General features: G+C 42.2%; 1 protein-coding gene across 8 annotated transcripts in view; it reads left to right on the top strand.

The window, feature by feature from the left end:
- Window positions 1-567: 567 nt before the first annotated feature.
- Window positions 568-17,852, top strand: part of TAB3 (TGF-beta activated kinase 1 (MAP3K7) binding protein 3) — a 73,345-nt gene continuing 56,060 nt past the window's right edge. For 2 of the 8 annotated variants that reach the window (XM_039489338.1, XM_039489320.1), the window contains exon 1: window positions 11,253-11,528. The gene's annotated coding sequence lies outside the window, so the exon portion shown is untranslated. Of the gene's footprint in view, window positions 934-11,246; window positions 11,529-17,852 lie in introns of those variants that run through there. The other 6 variants (XM_039489315.1, XR_005584866.1, XR_005584862.1 and 3 more) reach the window with 6 other exon arrangements.

Here is a 17,852-nt window from a genome sequence, read left to right as displayed (position 1 = left end):
GCAATTTTTACCTTTCCCAATTGACATAATTAAGGTGGTGACAGTATCAGGACACTTTGACTTGCATAAAGCAGTAGTTAGTTTTAAGATTAAGATTGTAATTAAGTAGAAATTAAAGATAGTTCAAAATTAGAAAATCTAACATGGAGGATCAAAATGGCGGAGACGGGGATGATAGTGGAAAGTTCTAGATGGCGTATGGGGAGGAGCCTAGAAAGATCTAGACTCTGAGATGGTGTCAGAAGGATGAGCTTAGAAAGGTCTAGCATCCAAGATGGCATCAGGGGAGGAGCTTTTCCTATCTAAAATTAGGTATGTCAGGGGAAGGAGCTAGACAGGAAGTACAAATATGCTAATAAAAAAGGGAGGATTTAGACAGGAAGAGTAATTAAACTAATATCTGGAAGCTGATTTGGCTGCGCAAGGCTAATAAATTATGTTAATGAGCAGACCTTGAGAGCAACCAGTATATATGGCTGGCAACCAGCAGGCTTATGTGTGGGATTTTGGGGGTTTGTGAAGATCAGAAGCCTAAACTAGCAGCAAGAACAGCAACTGGGACAACTGCAGCAGCATCCTAAGAAGATTCTGGAGCAGAGGCAGAACTTTGAGTTTGCCTTGGCAACGGCCCTCAGAACAGCTACCTGCAGCAGCAGCAGCAGCAGCCCCTTCCAGAGGGCAGCGGCTTTAGAACCTGTTAGCTACAGAAGCCTCTAAGGCAGCAGAAACCAAGGCTTCTGAGACAATCATCACTGCAGCTTCCATAACAACCAAGCAACTACCTGCAGGCAGCAACCGCCACTACCACAGCTTCTGAGGTAGCAGCAGCAGCTGCAGTTGAACGCGCCACCTTTATCTTCAGCTTGTGTAACATCTAATTGACAGAACAGAAGGCCCATCAGACGTAACAGAGGGAATTTAAGAAGAAAGTGTGTAAGTCTGATTTTCCTATGTATTACTAAGGAATGATTGAGTCTGTCAATAAAACTGGATGAATGTGTCTGAGTGAGATATACTGCACCCCATTCTGCAACCAGCTGATCACTGCTCACGGAATGGTAATATTAAAATATATCATTTAAAAGTAATTACATTGTAATTATTGTATCCTCCAGACATGATATGGGAATATTCTATATAATCTGTGTATTTTATTTTGCTGTGCTGCTTTATTGTATAGTTCTTAAATATAATTCTATTATGTTTTATTAAATCCTATATATCTTTTCTTGCTCTATTAAACTTTTTGTAAGGCCTCCAGGATGCTGGCTGACATTACATGTTGTTGGAGTTTGGTGGTTACTGTTTTTATCAATCATTGCCCAGGAAAAGGAAGTTGGAGATGGGATGGTAGTTGGAGAGATCTTCAGGATCAAGTTTTAGCTTATTATTATAGATTTAGTTTTAGCCTATTATATTGGGCCTGATGCTGGTCTCCTGTGAAAAGTCTGAGTAAATGGCCCTTGCAAAGTGGCTTAGAACAAAATCTTCCATCCAAGTTAGCAAAATATATGAGACATGTATGTAGCCATTCTGCAACCACTGTTCCAGCCCATGTACTGTAACAGCACCTAAAGCCTCAGTACCACTTTGGTAGATTTTTTTTTTTGGCTGATTGAATCTGCATAGGCTGTAGACCCTACTGCTCATGTCCCTCCAACAAACCACTCTTTGGGTATTCCCTATTAGACTCTAATAGTAATTAAACCAAGGGAGTTCTACAAAAATGGCTAAAAAACACAGTAGAATTGATTAGAATGTGAACCATTGTATAAAATTCTACAGCAGGGTTAAAATTCTCTCTTGATGTTTTCTGTTAAATTCTATAAGACTTTGCATAAGATTTACAACACCTAGCCTGAAGGTGCATCCTTTCCCCAGCCTAAGCACTCTGCTCCCAAACCTGCAGTAGACCTTGGTTGTACCATACTTTAGCCCTTGCATGCCTGCCGGATGTGTAGGAGAGGGAGAGAAACCATGAGAAACATTTGGTCCTTAGCCAAATAATGTTCCTCTTTGTTTCTTGTGCAGCATCTTTCTACATGGCCAGAAAAGTTATATTTCTTATTTCCTGAAAGTACTCCAGTTAAGACTAGATATGTAATGGCATTTCATTTATACAGGTTGTGTGTTTCTGGCAGGTTTTGGTGTTTCTGTCCGAGATTTCTCTCCCCACCAAGCAGACATGATTCTACTGTATGTGATGTGTTGATCTGCTGGCTGCCTATTTTCATGCTCACATATTAAACTGGCATTGTGCCTACTCCTAAGCTGTCTAGCCAGTTTGACTAGGTCATAGATGGTAAGTGATGATGAGTTTAGACAGGCAGTCAGTACAACTCAGAAAATACTCTCTCTTTCAAATGCCTACACTTTCACATCTCATGAAAAATCTCCTGGGTGGAAAAGCAGTGTCACCAAGAGAACAACTCAGTCACAACTGAATCCCATTAAAGAAAAAAATAATATACTGATACTGAGTGGATGGCAATCCATCAAAGTCACCTACGATATGTGGTTAAGAACGGGGCATGTGATGTTCTTTCATGATAATTTAGAAATATATAATACCTTTCATCCTTGAAGATTTCAAAAGGCTTTACCAATATATTTTACAAATTACATATCCATCCATCTAGATATATCTGTTTAGTTATAAGTTGTCTAGCCAGTCTTACTAGGTCACAGGTGGTGAGATGGATACACACACAAATAATTTTTTCCCCCCACAGATGAAGTATAGCCACCTCTGAGGAAAGGTGGCACTTAGTTTTATAGTGCACAATAATACCACACCACAGCATTAGAACAGGAACAGTAGAGTAACATCTCCAATTTAAATTATTGAAACTACAGGGAGAATTCAGAATATCATTATGTGAGTTGGAAGGGCATTTGACCAGGACACCAAGGTTAATGAAAAGTGAAAAAGGGAAGTCTGTCAATCATATCCCACCAAAACCAAACATATTTCATGTAGGTCAAAGGCAACCCCCCATAACAACTCCTCAAGTCCACAAGTCCTTTTCCCATTGTTATTACAAATACACCTCTACCCCAATATAACGCTGTCCTCGGGAGCCAAAAAATCTTACCGCGTTATAGGTGAAACCGCGTTATATTGAACTTGCTTTGATTTGCCGGAGTGCAGCCCCGTCCCCCCGGAGCACTGCTTTACCGCGTTTTATCCGAATTTGTGTTATATTGGGTCGCGTTATATCGGGGTAGAGGTGTACCCGTGAGCCTGAATATAAAAATGCATTGAGACATAAGCAAGAAGCCTGTATTTTTAGGTTTAGTGGTCCCTTTAAGAACATTGTGACTGCCAGTAGTTCAGACCTCTTCCATGCTACCCACCTTGCTCAGATAATCAGAAAATACTCTTTGTGCCACCATGCTTCTTATTTTATAGATGTTTCATTGTCTTGATTTGCCAATGTTTCAGCACAAGTAGTGCTGGTGAATATGACTGTGGCAAAATAGTGGCAATAATGCTAGTTAATATCAGTAAAATAAACATGCCAGAATAACTAAGATTTCAGTTTTTCATATGTTTTGGGGGGTGCATGCTGGCACCAACTTTGATGATCTTTGCAGTGTCTCTTTGGTAATCTATGTCATAAGAATACCTTCAAAATCAAAGCATAGTGCTGTCGATGCTTATTGCCACTCTGGGAAAATTAGTTACAGACCTGAAGAATACCAAGGTAAATCTTGGAATCTTTCCAGTATATATATATACTTGACATTGTATACTCCTGGGAGCTGAGGCACAACAGAGATATGGCAAAGATCATTAACAGTGGTGAATAATCCCACTCATTTACTATGAAATGATATTATGTATTATATTGTGTATCCATCCGCAGGGCATATCAAATGCCAGTTGCTTTCGACCTTCAGTATGATGGGTGGAGAAGAATCCTGTACAGGAACAAAACAAAAAAATTAGGGCCAGGGCAATCTTAAGAATCTCTCTCACTTTCTCGCAGGTTTTCTTGGACCTCTCTACTTCTCTGTTTGCTGCATTTATTCTTCCATGATAGAACCCCTGTGATCTGCATTTTAAAAACAGAAGCTCTTTAACCCATGATCACTCCTAAACAAGAAAGAAGCTTTTTTCTTCAGTTCCCTCAAAGTCACATAAGTTGAAATGGAAAAATAATTAAGGCATCTGTCTTGGTTGTAATGCTCTTACTTCAAAAGGGAAAGAGGGATATAAACAAAAGTTAAGACTTGACTAAGTCTTTTGGGGATTTCACTCAAACTTCTTGTCTGAAGGGTACCAAACACTGTCAGATATTAATAACCAGAAAACATCAATGATATATTTAAAATGGAATTATAGTAATAGAAATGAATGCTTTTTTGGAGCAGTCCAATAAGATTTAATATAGAATGATAGAATGGTCTGAGAATTTAAAAATAAACTTATAGTAGAGATATAATATGTAGGTTGGTTTAAAAATTCTATAGAAAGGATATTCTTAATTGAAAACTCTAGTACTATAGAGTTGTAACTAAAGGACCCTATTTAGGCCCCAGTTCTGCAAAATCTTGTGTGTGAGTGCACCCTATTTTAAATCAATGGGGCTTCATGTGGGCACAAGGATCCACCTGTATGCAGAATGTTGCAGGACTGGGTCTTACTTTTTGTAGGTTTCATCCCGATTCATTTTTTTTCATGCAGATATGAAATGGTACCTTCTGACTCTAGAAATCTTCTCCATGTCTTTTTGAATGAGGCCTGCTTAATTTACAGAGGGGGGAAAAACGGTTTTACTTCTTTTCATTCAATAAAGTCAAAATAACGATGGAAAAGTAAGGTATATTCTGTTCTGCTTTTTGCATCATCAAATAAATCTGTGAGCTAAATTCCAGTGACAGAATCTTTATTACTAGTCATGATGTAATGGGCAGAAACAACTCACCTTGATTTTTCTGATTCCAGTTTGTTTGCAGTGCTCAATTAGAAAATTAATCTTTTGATTTGTAAACTGAGCTAATTCAATATGTACTCCTGAGAACATTCTGTGCACAATATTTTAAAATTCTGCAAATTTTGTTTGTCAAATAAATGTGGAGGCTCCAGGATGGCATTGGGGAGCACAGGCCACTGGCTGCACAGAGGTGGGAGATCACTGTGCAGCTCCCCCCAGAACACGGACGCAGCGGTGAGGCTGCACCCAACCCTGACATAGCGCAAGGACCAGGCCTGCCCCAGAAACACCCCAGGGCCCTGCCCCTCTGTGCCAGGTGCACCAGGTAGGAGCATAAGAACATAAGAACAGCCATACTGGGTCAGACCAAAGGTCCATCTAGCCCAGTATCCTATCTTCTGACAGTGGCCAATGCCAGGTGCCCCAGAGGGAGTGAACCTAACAGGTAATGATCAAGTGATTTCTCTCCTGCCATCCATCTCCACCCTCTGACAAACAGAGGCTAGGGACACCATTCCTTACCCATTCTGGCTAATAGCCATTAATGGACTTAACCTCCATGAATTTATCCAGTTCTCTTTTAAATGCTGTTATAGTCCTAGCCTTCACAACCTCCTCAGGTAAGGAGTTCCACAAGTTGACTGTGCGCTTCGTGAAGAAGAACTTCCTTTTATTTGTTTTAAACCTGCTGCCTCAGCAAGGCAGGATTCAAGTGTGGAGGGGTTAGAGTGGGAGGATCCAGATGTCGGTTGAGAGGGTTCTGTGTGGGGCAATCTGGGTGTGGGCAGCTCATTGTGGGACTGGGTATGGGGGGATTTGGATGCACAGGGGCTTGTTGGGGGCTTCTGAGTGCAACAGTAATGGGACTCTACAGGGGAGTCCAGGTGAAGATAATTGGGGCTCAGCAGTATGGTGTCTGGGTGTGGGGGGCTCAGTGGGGCAGTCCAGATGCTAGGAGAGTGGGGCTCAGTGGGGTGGGGATCCTGGTGCATCTGGTTGGGGCTCAGTGAGGTGGGGATCCAGGTGCGGGTGGCTTGTTGGATTGGGCCAGGTGCAGGGGGAGTGGGGCTCATCGGGAGGGGGGTTCTGAGTGCAGAAGGGTGAGGCTCAGCAGGAGAGTCTGGGTATGATGGCGTCTGGATGCATGGTGGTTTGGTGCATGGGGGGGCAGCTCCCTGTACAGGGATCCCTCCTCCTGTAGCTGAAGACCAATGGATGCAGGAAGCGGGGGTGCAGAGTTTGCAGAACTTCCTGCAGCTGAGGGAGAAATCTGGGAGTCAGTCTGACCTGGCCCCAGATGCTGTGTAGGGGAAGAGGAAGTCCCGTCCTCTCCAGTCCAGCTGGGACTATCAGTTGAACATGGCGCAGGGTAGGAGACACCAGCCATGTCATCCACAGTTCCGCCCCTGCCCCACAGTGCTTTACCTCTCTGCTGGTTGCCCTGGGCACCTGAAGCATACTGCTGGGAAGAGTCGCGTGACCGTTCTTGTGGCTTCCCTTTGCTTCCTCATCAGAAAGTCATTTTTCTGCAAGAGAGCAAAGCAATCTGCAGGGGACATAAGTTCTGCGCATGTGCAATGGCGCAGAATTTCGCCAGGAGTAAATACGGAAATCATTGAGAAAAAATAAAAATGGAATGGTATAATGTCATTTTTATCAAGTAACTTTTCTGACTGTAATTCTAAGACACGAACATGCATGAAATTGCTTTCTTCCAAAATAGGAAAATGGGTCTTTCAGACTGCTATTCAGTAAAAGGAAACGGAAGCAGAACTAACTACATTTTTGTTCTGCTTAAAAATGAAGAGAATATGGAATTTAAATCCCAACCTGAGGCCTTTATAAGGCTGGTGATTATTACTGCCATAAATAATAAACTCAAGGGTATTTTCATCTAGAAAGTATGGTTTACTATAACTAGATTTAAGTGAATTCCATTCTCCTTTCAGTTACCTGTTTTAATATGAAGTATTGATGCCTACTTTTTCAAAGTATAATATATTTTACTTTTTTAAACACACACACTAACATATTTCAGTCCATTGTTTAATGCAATAGCTTTTAAACAGCTGTTTGAGAAGAACTGGCTGGTGACACAATACTAGCTTTCCTTGTTTCCAGCTGCTAAATCACGTTAAAAGAAGCTAAAATATATATTCAGTGTTTTCCTAATATTAGTTTTCCATGTAATCAATTGCTGTAGTTGCCACATGAATAGGAGAGGAAGTGGTCTGTGCACTCTTGCAGGGGAGAGGAAGTGGATCAACAAGACAACCTTTCCTTTTAAGATGTGGTCCACACAGTGTGAACATGTCAGAACCCTTTGGCTAAGTGCCTGAGCAAGGCATGAACTCCTAATACTTAATCCTGGTTTTGTTGCTGATTCATTGTGGGACTAATTAACTTGCCTCGGTTTTAACAGGAACCTAAACCCCAGTGGCAGAAAGTGTGAGGCACATGCCAGAGAAGCCAGAAGGATCAGTCCCACCCTGAAGGGCTCACAGTCTAAGGACAAACAAGTGCTATGTAGGGATCTATATCAAGAACAAGACAGCGCGGGCTGATGCCCTTTAGAAATTAAGCCCTATCCTGTGTTTCTCGCACAATTGTTCTTTATGTCTTTGGGCCTAGGTGGCCACTATGCACCCTGCAATAGCAGAAACCTCATGATGACTCTTTGCCTATGCAAACACTCTGCCCCATTACAGCACACAACATAAGTAGGTGGACAAATATTATGACTACAGCTAGAGCCCCATGTTTTCCACAAATGCAAAATAACACTAAATAAGAGATTGTATAAAATGGTTTCTGCAGCTCCTGTCTTGTGGGGCTGGGCTTGGCTTCCCATTCCAGGAATTGTGACTTGGCGTATGGGGTCGCAGGGCTGCTCAGGTGTGGCCCAATCACTTCTCAGTTATGCTTGCTCTGCAACAACCCTGCCCCATTGCCTCCCACCCTTGGGGGCAGCAGCTGCTACCCAGCCTCTCCCACGGTTGGGATGCCAACAGACCTGTGTTGTAAGGGCCATATGTAATTTTAATGAAAAATTGGCTGCCCAATACTAAATCAGCACAGGACTCCTTTTATCCCATATTTCAACCTGTGCACTAAGTCACACCACCATTCATAGATGGACCGAGAGTGAACAGCCAAATTTGAGTGGCACCAGCAGCTCTTCAGCTGGGAAGGGTAGAGGAGGGACCCTCTCCTAAGCTCCACATATGCCCTGTGCCTGCCATTCAGGATGATCCCAAGGTCTTTTCCAACCTTAGTTTCAGTACCATTTCTATAACCGCCACTCACTCAAAACTCTCACTGGCCTCTGTGGAAGTTTCTCTTCAAAAAGGGGTATTGGGGTTTGTCTCAGGAGGGACTTTGTTCACCTCCAAACTGCATCTGCTCTAGAGTGGAACATGTCAGCCCTTCAGCTACAATACCATATAGTGATTTAGGATGGGATGTGAATGGGGAGCTAATTATGCAATAGCAACTGCAGCAGAGGGGAGGAAGAAGATTTAGGGATCTCGAATGTAATTTTCCATATTGGAATTTGGCCAGGACAGTGGGATGAACGCTCCAACTTGTCACGTCCAGGCTCAGTTCCTGCAACTCTGTATCTATGGGCGGAGCCACCCACATAGAGAAAGCTCCAGTGGGACCGGATGCAGCAGCCTGGCTGCCTTGCAATATTAGTGGGAACTTCAGACAGTCCTGGACCTAAACAGAAGAAAGAGACTATATAAAAACGTCAATGGGAAGAAAAATACAGCTAGGTAAAACCTGTCAGTAGCAATTCTGGTAAAACCTGTTGTACTTTGTGCTGCCATACATTCACTGATGAATTCCAAATGAATTCATCAGGCATAAAAGCAAAACTTATAGGAGAAAAACAAACAAATTAAAGGTCTGACAAATATTAGAAAATTCTTTGTCTCTTCAAACACTGAAAGAGACAGAATTGCAGCGTGTGAAATTGCAGCTGTTTACCACACAGTTAAACACAGCCTTAGTTGGAAGAGCATGGACTATGGCAATAAGCTTGCTTGCGAAATATTTTTGGGATTCCTACATTAACAAATTATCTTGTGGAAGAACCAAGGCAGAGCTATTAGTGTCTAATGTTTTGGTCCCAGAGTCTGTGAGGAATTGTTTATGGGATTTATTGCCCTCACTACCAAAACAGCCTATGTATTTTGCCATAGCAACTGACACCTCAAGTAAAGAGAACAGAAAGATGTTTCTGATGTGCTTGCAATACTTTACCATATCACGTGGTGTTCAGTCAAGTTGCTCAATTTTTATGAAGACTATGATGAATCTGCAAGAGGCATTCATTGTGTTATAAAGACCAGCCTAGATAAACACCAGCTTAACATGAATTGTATTACTGCATACTCTGATGATAATGCAAATATGAACTATGGTAAACACAACTTGATGTATCAGTTATGATGTGCTGAATATGATTGCATTCGAGATGAACTTCCCTATACACACAGCCCACAATACTTGCAAATGTGAGTGATTGGCTATCAGTTGACACAAAAATGATTTTATTAAAAATTTACAACCATTTTTCTGTCCCTGCAAAGCTCAGAGAATTCAGGGTTGTTGTTTTTTTGTTTGTTTTAAATTGAATGGAAAGAAGTATGGTGACATGTGAATACAAGTTGGCTATCTTTGAGAAACCGGCCAGCAATTGCAGCCAACTTCAAGTCACTAGGGGAGTCTTGCCCGGTAGCTTAAAAGAAAATGTTCACCTAAGATGGTGAGTATTCCTGCATTATGGACATTTACATGTTTTTTTCACAATTTGGCTTGTGTCTTCAACTAAGTTGGAGGAATCAAAACTATGCATTATTGATGTGTATATAGATGTCCCATGTTAAGATGAAGATGTTGAACCTAAAGAGGACTGTTTTCTCTATTCAGAGCCAAACAACTTACGGAAAAACTACCACCACACCAAAAAGTGAAGGTAAAGCAAGACTTCATTAAGTATTATGACTTTGCATTTGTACATTAATAATTGGTTCAGGGCCTCTTCTAACATCATTATGATGTTAGAAATTGGCCTCCATAAGAAGCTTTGTTTGCCAAACCTTGAGTTGTAAAAGAAGTACTCAGAATGAAGGAAATTATTAACTTGGATCAGCTCTGTAAGGAATTCTGCAACAATCAAGATGCAATTGAAACATCAAAAAATGGTATTTCCAAACCTGCCAGTGAAAACTGAAAGTGTGGAAAAAAACATCTGAAAAACTTGTTCAAAAAAGGTGCCATTTGTACTTAGCATACCAGGCTAAAACCCAGTTGTAGAGAGGATTTCTTCCTTTAATGAGGTATAAATGGTCCAATAAATGGAACAGATACAGGATAGATTTAATTAAAAGCAAACTCAAAATTTGCATAAACTTCAGATTTCATTTCCAGATCACACACCAAGGCCAGAAGGTGCTGAGTGCAGCAGCAAGTGATGGTCCTGGCCGATGTACGTGAGTGCAGCTTATAATCAGTGGGCTTGTCTTCATCTTCAATGATACAGCAGAGCAGCTGCCCCCACTGAAGTGCTTTAACGAAGACTCTACTACTATGTGGACGTGAGATCTTCTCCGTCAGCGTAGTTAATCCACCGCTTCCTGAGGTGGCAGCTGTATCAGCAGAAGCAGCTCTCCCATGGACCTAGCGCTGTCTACACGGTGTGTGTGTGTGGTTGGTGTAACGGTGTCCCCCCGGGGATGGGTGGGGGTCACACCCCTGAGCCAGGTAGTTATACCAGCATCGGTCTGTGGCGTAGTCCTGGCCCGAATGCAAACTAGACCCCTCCCGTTCCAGGGGTCCCCAAACCCCATCCCCACCCCACCAGGACAGCTCTGCCCATGTGGGCCTCAGCTGGGGGGCGCGGCGTGTATCACACCTAAGGGAAGAAGCTCCCGACCCTTCCACAGCATAACAGGAAAAACAACAACAAAACCCGGCGAGGCCCCCAGGCTCTGCAGGGCCCAGCGCGGGAGCCGCGATTCCGCCGAGCGAGGCCTGAAATCTCAGGTGATTTTTTTCTGGCCGGGCTGCCCGGCCCCTGCAGCCGCTGTCCCGCCGCGCGGGCAGGGCGCGTGCCGAACGTAGGGCCCGCTCCAGGGTTCTCAGCCCAACGCTCGCCTCGCCTCGCCGCGCCGCGCCGCCCGGCCAGCCCCTGGCCCACCCCTCCCCACTGCGCGTCGCCGAGGGCCTTTTTCTCGTCAAGTCTCGCGATATGTGGACCGGCGGCCAGCCGGCCTGGGCAGCGCCATGTTGGCGCCTGGGTAGAGCGGGCTGGGCCCCTCCCCTTGACGCCAGGCCACCCGCCCGGATCCCGGAAGCGCTTTACGGCCGCGCCCAGTGTTCCACAGTCCCCCCTACCCCGCCCCCTCTTCTGAGCTCGCGCTGCCTGGAGACCCGTTCCCCCCTCCGCGAACGGACAGGGGGGACCCGCCCCCGCCGGACCCAGGAGAAGGAGGAGGGGGGCGTCCCGGGCAGCCCCCGCCCCTCCCCCGTGTAGAGCGAGGGGGAGCCGGGCATGCTGCCGCCGCCGCCCCCCAGCGCACGGTAAGCGGGCGGGGCTGTGCCGGGCGGGGGGTCCCGGGTGCGAAGGGGCGCGAGGGCATCGGAGCCCCGGGGCTGGGGCTTGGCGGGGGGACCGGGGGCTGCGGTGACTGTTCCTTGTAGGCTCCGAGCCGCGCTGGGGGTGGGGACTGTGGAGGGGGCGATGGGTGCGTGGTGCCCCCTTCTTCCTTCCCTCCCTCCCCCCCCGCCCCCCACTCTGGACAGCAAAACTTCGGCTCGGTGTGTTTGGAGGCGGCGTGGGGGTTGCCTGGTGATGCCGCGCGGGTCTGTGACCGGGAGGTGGCTTCTTGCGCGGGCCACAACTATTGTCTGGCTGTTTCTGGTGTAAGTCATTGCAGGTGGGAGAGTTGCCACCGCCTCTTTCCACTCTTCGGCATGCTGACTCTGCAGCCTGCTGCTGCTGCTGCTGCTGGTTTGGCTCTGGCCGTAGAAGGGGTAACAATGGCCTGGTTGTGCCCTGTCCGGACGCCCCTCTCAGAGCTAAACTTGAGCTCCTGTGTGGTGTTTGATTGATTACAGAACACATAGCAGACGGACCCTAATTACGCCTAATATAGATGCTTTGCTGCTGTTTTGAAATTGCTGTTTGAGGGTGTGTTACACTTCCTTCGGACATGACTTGTAATCCCATATCAGCTTTTTCCCCTAGCTAAGATTTTTTTCCCCCTTTTTTGCTCCTGTTAAATATGCCCAAGAATGACTGTATTCTAAAGTTGCAGAAACATACTGTACGGTTCCTTTATCTTTGGAAAAGTGGCATGGCCTATATGTGCCAGGTTAAAAGGTGGTCCTTAATAAAGTAAAGCAAGACACTGTACTAATCTTTCTATAAGTCTACGTAAAAGTGGCTATGAAGATTGTTAAATGATAGTCAGTTAACATCGTTTGCTAATTGTCTTATATCCTATTTTAAGCTGAGGAATCATTTAAAAATGGTAGTTGCTTTTCTAATTATTACAGTAGGCTATGCAGTGAATATTTGCTGCTGAAGCTTTGTCAGCATGATTTTCTACAATGACTTTCATTTTTCATTTTATATAAACATTAATAGGACAAATCTCACTGCTGATTATCAACTATCAGTGGAGAATCTTTGTTTTTAGCTCTGGCATACACTACTACCAAAAAAAAAAAAGTACAAATTGTCAATTGGTAGACTGGTAGCCTGTAACTGGTGTATATGAGCAGTTTACATTTTGAGTATTTTTTTAAATTAAACCCTCTTACAAGGAAAAACCTGCCTTTTTTTAAAAGTTTATTTTGATAGTTAAACTACTGATTTTTTTCCACTTACAGTAGAATAACATAACAAGCTTTCTTTTCCTAAGTAAAACTCCTGAAGTTTCTGTTTGCAAAGCTTCTGATTGTTTTATAAAATGAGTTATAAATGTAGTAGAAAAATGGTGTTTGTATTTCATGTTTTAAGTATCTATATTATAAAGTGAAACTATAGCTTTTACTTGTAAAATAAAAATTCTCCCTCTCTCCTGTTTGTCATTTTATACTCTGCAGGTAAAGTTGTGAATTGAACTTGTGATAGTGAGGTTGCACGCATGGTGCACTACTATTCTGTCTGCTGTGCATTACCAAGGGATCCTTGCTACCTTGTATAATAGTGGGGTGGCTTATAAGAAAAAATAACTATTGACTTGACTGAAGCTGTGTCGTTATGGCAGAATGAGAATGGCCACTGTGAAATGTCACACTGCCTAACTCGGGTGTTAGGCTGTGTCTACACTACCGTGGTAAGTTGACCTACATTTCACAACTTCAGCTATGTGAATAACGTAGCTGGAGTCAACTTAGGTCGAGTTACCGCGGGGTCTGCACTGTCCGGTCGGCTTACCTTACTCTTCTCATTGGGGGTAGAGTACAGGAGTCGACTGGAGAGCGATCTGCTGTTGATTTGGCAGGTCTTCACTAGACCCGCTAAATTGACCACCGGTGGATCGATCTCAGAGTGTTGATCCTGGATGTAGTGTAAATGTAGCCTTATTGTATTAACAGCTGAGAGTTCTGTTAACTGGAGCCTATGCCCCTATCAAGCCAGTCAGCTTGAGTTAGTGTGTTTTTGTGTTGTTGGGACTTGAGTTAGGGACAACACTCAATTTACAACTCAAGTAAACTCTGCAGTGAAGACAAGCCCTGAGGCTATTGGTTTCCAAATAAGATAAAAAAGATGCTGAAGGAGCTCTTGAAGTAGGACACATTGAAAAGTCTTGATAGCCTAAATTGTATAGCTAAAAGCAATTTTATCAAACTGGCACTTTGTCTTAGGTGTTGATAAACTTGTCCATGCTTATTGATCGAGAAAGTCTCCTAAAAAGCAGATTTCTTAGTTTAGTTGAACTGTAACAAAACTTCATATTGGGGTATTTTATCACAGGTGGGTCTTGGCAAAGAATTTTCAGTATACAAGAAAAGTAGCGTATTATAATGGTAGAAGGTATTGGAGAAATTATTAATCAAGACAGGTTCTGATATGTTTCTAGTTCAGGCTGTTAATTTACTGAATATGATGCAGGACTTAATAGGTGAAGTTCTGTAGCCTGTGTTATGCAGGAGGTCATATATAGGTAATCATAATGGTCTGTCTCTTGGCCTAAAAATCTATCAGTATTAAGTTGAAGTATGCATAGAAAGTCTTTTTATGCCTCAGTTGTTTTTTTTCAAGCCTAAAACACAGTTCTAATCTGAAAACAATTCCATAAAAATAGCAAGTAGTGTTTTGTTTGTGATTCTATATTATATTTTTCTCAATTTACAAATAACAGTTTTTTCCCCTAAGCAGCAACTTGTCTTGGAATCTGGCAAGATTCCTTTCTTGCTTTTGCATTATCATAGATAATAAAGATTCTGCAGACCAAATGATATTTTCAATATTGCCTCTGCTAACCCTGTAGCTTTAAGTGGACATGTTTAGGATGTAACTGAGATCCATGAGTTCAAGACAGCTTCCCCAATCCTGCAGAGATTTATACTTGTACTTAACTTGAAGTAGATTGAGTAGCCTCCTTATAGTCTGGCCTTCTGAAACTATATTTCTGGTGGCGAGACACCATCCAGATACAAACCAGTCAGGTTTTTGAGTCCTGTAGTGTGTTGTTAGGACTTGTCAGTGTCATCTTATGCCCCCTTTGATATGGAAACACAATAAATAATAAACATGAACCTCCTAATACCATTTTCACTGAGAAAAAATTGAGAATAAAACTTGTACTTGTAACCAGTACATCTCTAAGTTGGGTAACATTACAGCAACAGGTTCATAACAGCCAACAATCAAACTACTAACTCAGTGTTTGCTATACTTAGTACATTTTTTTGAAATCTAAAGCTGGTAAGTTTTAGTGAATGTCCAAAACTAATGAGTATAATATAGTTCCAAACTTAATAAAATTTGGGTATGTTAAATGGGTTGTGTACACTTTCTCATGCTTTACTGTAGTTGAGTCTAGTGACCTTTTTACTTTTAGAAGCATCTTTCCAAAAATGTAAGATGAGCTTTAATTAATATTAAGAATCTGGAATAATTTCTTGTTGTAGTTGAACCAGGTAGTGTGTCCAACTTTAATATATCAAGAAAGACATTAATTTTTTGTCAAATAATCCAATAAAACATACATAATGGAGAATAAACCCTATGGAGAGCTTTCCTTTTTGTGTATCAGAGCCTCCATATTATTTTTTTTGGCCCCTTTTGAACTTTTCATTGGGGGTAATGACCCAAATGTATAAAACAAAAATGTCTGCCAATGTTTGTGGGTTTGCAGTTATATTATCTCTTCCCCCCCACCCCCCTGCCCTTTGGTGTGTGGAAGGCTCACAAAAACCAAGTGAGCAATTATACAGCGGAAGCAGTAAAGTTGCCTAGGTCAGTGTAACCAAACTAATATTGGATGTTTATTTTCAGCAACAAATAGTAGCAAAAAATCAGAGGTTAGTTACTTTTTTTCAGTTGAAGGTGCCCTTTTAATGGCTGTGTAATACATATCTTCTGCATGCTCCACATTTTAAAAACAATATATATTTTGTGCTATCTGTCTGCATCAAGAATATGGGAAATGAGGCTTTCTTGTGAAAGACTGATGATAACCGTTTTGCTGAGATTGCATACAAATAGATGTCAAATGCCAATTCATATGTATGAGGGATTATAGCTAAATGAGGAGAGAGTTAGACAAAATAAAAATCTCTCTTGGAGGCTGGGGCAGAAATTTATTTGGCTGTCAGAAGTGCTTTCTCAAAATTATTTTCAGAACAAGATCCTCAGTAGATTCTACTGAACCTCAGCTAATTTATTTAAAGCAGATCTTGCAAAGGAGAGGAAATGCTGAAGATGCCAGCAACTGTCTGCAAATTTGTCACATACCTGTCCTAAATTGAACAAATTATAGCCTGACATACATGCAGAAACCTCTGTGGTATTGAATGTCCTGTTCTGTCTACTTCATGAAGAATAAGCAGACATCTTGGCTGTAGCCTCATTCTAGTATCAATCAATACTTAGAAGATGGGGTTCTGATGTTAACATGTTAATGCAATGGCTCTCAATCTTTCTAGACTACCATACCCCATTCAGGCATCTTATTTGCCTTGCGTACCCCCAAGTTACACCTCACTTAGGCCTGCTCTACACTGGAGGGGGAGGGGGATCGATCTAAGATATGCAACTTCAGCTACGAGAATAGCGTAGCTGAAGTTGATGTATGTTAGAGCGACTTAAATTGACTTACCTTGTGTCCTCGCGGCGCAGGATTGACGGCTGCCACTCCCCCTGTCGACTCTGCTTCTGCCTCTCGCCTTGGTGGAGTTCCGGAGTCAACGGGGAGCGCGTTCGGGGATTGATGTATCGTGTCTAGACAAAACGCGATACATCGGTCCCCGATAGATCGATCACTACCCGCCGATCCGATCCGGCGGGTAGTGTAGACATACCCTTAAAAACTACTTGCTTGCAAAATCAGACATAAAAATACAAGTGTCACAGCATAGTGTTACTGAAAAACTGCTTACTTTCTAATTTTTGCAACAGAATTATAAAATAAATCAATTGGAATATAAATATTGTACTTACATTTCAGTGTATAGTATATAGACCATTATAAGCAAGTGATGGCATGAAATTTTAGTTTGTACTGGATTTGCTAGTTCTTTTTATGTTGCCTTTTATGTTACACATCTAAGCATATGTTGTAGATGAGTTGATGTACCCCCGGAAGACTTCTGAGTACCCCCAAGTGTACATGTACTTCTGGTTGAGAACCACTGTTTTAATGTCTACCAGGCACTTTGATTTCCGAAATTTGCCACTTGAAAGACTGAAAGAAATATGCTTAAGTTGAAGAGTACATAGATATTCTGGATAAAGAAAAATGTATGATGCTGGTATAGGTATTATAATCCAAAATTTTTGTAACACTGGGTCTTTAAGGGAAAAAGAAAGGTAAAACACTAATCTTTTTTTCCTTGATCCTGTCCCCTCTTGTACATATGTTAGACCTGATAGATCCCACTACATATGTCTGCTCTTCAGTTTACTGAATGTTTTAATTGACCCAGATCCAACAGGTGAGCAGCCCTTTTCCAAAATTTAAAACAAGTTTTTAAAAATGATAGAATTAGTGCAGTAAAGTTCAATTGCTTGCAAATATAATTTGCATAGTAAGTAGACTTCATAAAATCATGTGTCAAGTTTTACCAAATAAGTTGATCCAACAAGCTGGGATTTTTTTTTTTTACCCTTATGTACTGTCTTACAATGACCAACATAACACTGTAGTCATAGTTCAGTAGTTTGACAGTATCGTATAAAAATGGAAGATTGGTTGTGTGACAATGAGAAGATTCTTAGAGCACTTTATTAAAAACCTGAATTGTGATTGCTGTGGACTTTCTGAAGTCCACCCTAGAGATTGCTATCCATATTCTCAGTTGCTGTAGGGATTAGATGCCTGGGAAGTGGCAGTAGACTGTTGTCAGGAAAGCGCCAAAAGAAATCAGACTTTTCTTTTTATGAATGCAGTCCAGGAAAAAAAACTCCTGCAGCAATTTTTATATGCTTTCTATATTATTTGCACTTCCCCCTCCTGTTAAAATAAACACGAGTGCTTCAATCTGCCTATCTTTGTCTCTAATCCACTCTGTTAAGTTTTTATTCTTCCTTTGCTTTGAATACCTTGTTTCCCACCCATTACATGTGTTTAGAGACATGTCCTAAAGACAGAGCTTTTATCAGTCCTGATAAAATGCTGTGGAAAAAAATGGCTCACGCTCCATTTGTTTTATTCTTTATTTACTTTTTTA

This window comes from Mauremys reevesii, linkage group 1 (genome assembly GCF_016161935.1).
Source record: "Mauremys reevesii isolate NIE-2019 linkage group 1, ASM1616193v1, whole genome shotgun sequence".
Taxonomy (NCBI): Eukaryota; Metazoa; Chordata; order Testudines; family Geoemydidae; genus Mauremys; species Mauremys reevesii.
Note: the sequence above shows the minus strand (reverse complement) of the source record. Positions and strands in the feature narration are given on the sequence as shown.